The following is a 5,081-nucleotide window of genomic DNA, read 5'->3' as shown; positions in this document are numbered from 1 at the left end:
CGAGGCCTTCAGCCTTCTTCACATACCGCTCGAGCGGCTCCGCCCTAGCAAGCCTTTCTCAGGGGTTATTGGAGGCTCCGCCCACTCCCTGGGGCAGATCCGCCTCACCATGACCTTCGGGACGCGCGACAACTATCGCACCGAGATGGTCGACTTCTACATCGGCCTCCCGTACAACGCCATCCTTTGGTACCTGGCCCTGGCTCAGTTCATGGCGGCGACCCATCCGACCTACAACCTCATGAAGATGCCCGCGAGCAAGGGTTGTTGGAAATATGCCCTAGAGGCAATAATAAAAGGATTATTATTATATTTCCTTGTTCATGATAATTGTCTTTATTCATGCTATAATTGTGTTATCCGGAAATCGTAATACATGTGTGAATATTAGACACCAACATGTCCCTAGTAAGCCTCTAGTTGACTAGCTCGTTGATCAACAGATAGTCATGGTTTCCTGACTATGGACATTGGATGTCATTGATAACGAGATCACATCATTAGGAGAATGATGTGATGGACAAGACCCAATCCTAAACATAGCATAAGATCGTATAGTTCGTTTGCTAGAGTTTTCCAATGTCAAGTATCCTTTCCTTAGACCATGAGATCGTGTAACTCCCGGATACCATAGAAGTGCTTTGGGTGTGCCAAACATCACAACGTAACTGGGTGACTATAAAGGTATACTACGAGTATCTCCGAAAGTGTCTGTTGGGTTGACACGGATCAAGACTGGGATTTGTCACTCCGTATGACGGAGAGGTATCACTGGGCCCACTCGGTAATGCATCATCATAATGAGCTCAAAGTGACCAAGTGTCTGGTCATGGGATCATGCACTACGGTACGAGTAAAGTGACTTGCCGGTAACGAGATTGAACGAGGTATTGGGATACCGACGATCGAATCTCGGGCAAGTAACATACCAATTGAAGAAGGGAATTGTATACGGGGTTGCTTGAATCCTCGACATCGTGGTTCATCCGATGAGATCATCGAGGAGCATGTGGGAGCCAACATGGGTATCCAGATCCCGCTGTTGGTTATTGGCCGGAGAGTCGTCTCGGTCATGTCTGCATGTCTCCCGAACCCGTAGGGTCTACACACTTAAGGTTCGGTGACGCTAGGGTTGTAGGGATATGTATATGCAGTAACCCGAATGTTGTTCTGAGTCCCAGATGAGATCCCGGACGTCACGAGGAGTTCCGGAATGGTTCGGAGGTAAAGAATTATATATATGAAGTGCTATTTCGGGCATCGGGACAAGTTTCGGGGTCACCGGTATTGTACCGGGACCACCGGAAGGGTCCCGGGGGTCCACCGGGTGGGGCCACCTGCCCCGGGGGGCCACATGGGCTGTAGGGGGTGCGCCTTGGCCTATATGGGCCAAGGGCACCAGCCCCAAGAGGCCCATGCGCCTAGGGTTCAAGGAAGGGAAGAGTCCCAAAGGGGGAAGGCACCTCCTAGGTGCCTTGGGGAGGAGGGATTCCTCCCTTGGCCGCACCCCCCTAGGAGATTGGATCTCATAGGGCCGGCGCCCCCCCTTGGACTCCCTATATATAGTGGGGGAAGGAGGGCCTCTCATAACACATCTTTGGTGCCTCCCTCTCCCTCTCCAACACATCCTCCTCCTCCATAGTGCTTGGCGAAGCCCTGCCGGAGTACTACAGCTCCATCACCACCACGCCGTCGTGCTGCTGTTGGAGCTATCTTCCTCAACCTCTCCTTTCCCCTTGCTGGATCAAGAAGGAGGAGATGTTACGCTGACCGTACGTGTGTTGAACGCGGAGGTGCCGTCCGTTCGACGCTAGGATCTTCGGTGATTTGAATCACGTCGAGTACACCTTCCTCATCCCCGTTCTTTGAATGCTTCCGCGGGTGATCTACAAAGGTATGTAGATGCAATCCGATCACTCGTTGCTAGATGAACTCCTAGATGGATCTTGGTGAAACCGTAGGAAATTTTTTGTTTTCTGCAACGTTCCCCAACATGGGTGTCCTCACGGTAGTTGGGGACACCAAGGAAGCCTTGATGACTCTCAAGCTCGCCCTCAAGACCGCCGCGACAACGCGGCCCGTCGACGCGGATGCCTCCAAGGCCAAGGGAACCACACCAACCAAGAAGAAGCAGTTGTTCACACAAGACAAGGAAGAAACCAAGCGAGTCCCAGTCGAGGAGGACGGGTCCTCGGAGGCAACCTTTACCGTAGGCGCCAGCCTCAAGCCTAATCAGGACGAGGCGCTGGTGAAGTTCTTGCACGCAAACAAGGAAGTGTTCGCTTGGGAACCCAATCAGCTGGTAGGGGTCCAAAGAGGGGTGATAGAGCAGCACCTGAAGGTGTGCCCCAACGTACACCCCGTAAAGCAGAGGGCGAGGCGACAGTCCACGGAGAAGCAAGCTTTCCTCGTCCAAGAGACCCGCAAGTTGGAGGCTGCGGGTGTCATTCGCGAGGTTCGGTACCCCGAGTGGCTAGCAAAACCCGTTGTCGTGCCCAAGAAAGGAGGAAAGGAGCGAATGTGCGTCGACTTCACAAACCTCAACAAGGCCTGCCCCCGAGATCCATTCCCCCTTCCACACATCGACCAGATCGTCGACTCCGCTACTGAGTGCGACTTGTTATGCTTCCTGGATGCGTTCTCAGGATATCACCAGATCAAGATGGCGGTAGAAGATGTGGAGAAGACTACCTTCCTAACCCCGTGTGGGGTGTACTGTTACACTTGCATGCCTTTCAGGCTGCGCAACACAGTCGCAACCTTCCAGCGGCTCATGCACATCGCCTTGGGTCGACAGCTCGGGAGAAATGCTGCAGCCTACGTCGACAACATCATGGTGAAGTCTCGGGAGGCGAGGACCTTGATCCAAGACCTGGAGGAGACCTTCAAAAGCCTCCGCCAGGTGGACTTGCGACTCAACCCTGAAAAGTGCATGTTTGGCATCCCTTCCGGCAAGCTGATGGGCTTCCTTGTCTCCCACAGGGGGATCGAGGCCAACGCAGAGAAGGTCAAGGCCATTGAAGACATGAGTCCACCGCAAACCCTCAAGGAAATGCATAAGCTTGCTGGACGGGTGACTGCGTTGGGACGCTTCATTTCCAAGCTGGGAGAGCGCACCCTACCCTTCTTCAAGCTGATGAAGAAGAGGGGCCCATTAGAGTGGACCTCGGAGGCCGGCCGAGCATTTCAAGACCTCAAGAGATACCTGACCAGTCCTCTAGTGATGGTGGCATCGCGAACTCTCGAGCCCCTAGTGCTTTATCTTGCCGCCACTCCCCACTCCGCCAGCGCGGCTCTAGTAGCGGTTCGGGAAAAACACCAAAAAAAGGGTGCATCATGCTGAGCTACGCCCCCAGCAGAGACGTCGCAAGACCAGGAGGGCGCCGCAAGGGCTGCAGCAGCGACGACAGAAGATCAAGCTCAGCAGGACGACGCCCCCGAACCCGCAAAGGCCTGGACAAGCGATCAAGCGTTGGGGGCTCCACCACCTCAGGAGGCACCCCAACTCCCGGAATGTGCATGCCTCATCAGCGTGCCTACCCTCATCGAGCACCCGGTATACTTCGTCAGCATGGTGTTGCGGGATGCAAGAGCTCGGTAGCCCATGCCTCAGAAGCTCCTACTCGCGCTCCTGGTGGCCTCACGTAAGCTGCGACACTACTTTCAAGGCCACCCCATCAAGGTCGTCTCGGCCTTCCCACTGGAGAGGGTGCTCAGGAGCCCCAACTCCTCCGGGAGGGTCGCCGAGTGGAACATCGAGCTGCAGGCATTCTAGTTGGAATTCAGCACCACCAGGGTCATCAAGGGAGCCGCGATCACCGATTTTGTGGCAGAATGGACGGACGCCCGGCGCTTGAAATAGGCGAGGACCGGTCCCTCTCGCCGGGAAGTGAGGCGCATGACGGCTGGGTCATGTATTTCAATGGTGCCTTCGCGCGCCAAGGCGTGAGGGCTGGAGCAGTGCTCATCTCGCCCACTCAGGACAAGCCCTACTATGTCGTCCAGCTCTGCTTCCAGCAAGGCGAGAAGGTCTCCAACAACATTGTAGAGTACGAAGGCCTCATAGCCGTCCTGAAGGATGCGGCGGCACTAGGGGTGACGCATCTCACCATTAGGGGCGACTCGCAGCTCCTCGTCAACTTCTCCAACAAGGTGTATGAGCCGAAGGACGAACACATGGAGGCATACCTCGCGGAAGTGCGCAAGATGAAGAAGTAGTTCCTAGACTTGGATTTGCAGCACGTGCCCCGAGGAACCAACAAGGAAGACGACGACATCGTCAGAAGGGCATCCAAGCGACAGCCCCAAGAGCCTAGTGTCTTCGAGGAGCGGCTCTTCAAGCCATCAGCGACACCACCGCTTTCAAGGACAGCGCAGCCTCGGGAGGAGCTCTCGCAGCCACCTACCGCGGGAGCCCTAGCCTGTGGCCTGACTTTGGGAGCGCTTCTAATCTTGGTGCTCGAGCCCCAGGAGGGATGCTGGACCAAGGAATTCAAGGAATACCTGACGCAAGGGACGCTGGCGGAGAAGGAGGAAGACGTAGAGCGTGTGGCCCGGCAAGCCACGGCATACTACATCCAGGACGGTGAGTTATACAAGAAGCGGCCACATGACGTTTCATTGCATTGCATCTCCAGGGAACAGGGGAAAGAGCTGCTAGCCGACATACACGGCGGGGACTGCGGGCACCACTCGTCGTCACAAACCCTCGTCGGCAAGGCATTCCGCAGCGGATTCTACTGGCCTACGGTGCTCAACGATGCAGCTGAGCTGGTGAGATCCTGCGAGGCCTGCCAATTCCACGCCAAGCAAATCCATCACCCAGCTCAGGGCCTCCATACCATTCCATTCTCGTGGCCATTCGCAGTCTGGGGACTGGACATCCTGGGCCCGTTCCCTCGAGCGCCTGGGGGCTACCGATACCTCTATGTTGCCATCGACAAGTTCACCAAGTGGGCGGAGGTGGAAGCCGTCCGCACCATCCCAGCTGGCTCTGCGGTCAAGTTCATCAAGGGCCTCGTGAGCCATTTTGGGGTCCCCAACTGCATCATCACTGATAATGGCTCGCAGTTCACTAGTAA

The sequence above is a fragment of the Triticum dicoccoides genome, chromosome 2A, assembly GCF_002162155.2.
Source record: "Triticum dicoccoides isolate Atlit2015 ecotype Zavitan chromosome 2A, WEW_v2.0, whole genome shotgun sequence".
Lineage (NCBI taxonomy): Eukaryota > Viridiplantae > Streptophyta > Magnoliopsida > Poales > Poaceae > Triticum > Triticum dicoccoides.
Note: the sequence above shows the minus strand (reverse complement) of the source record.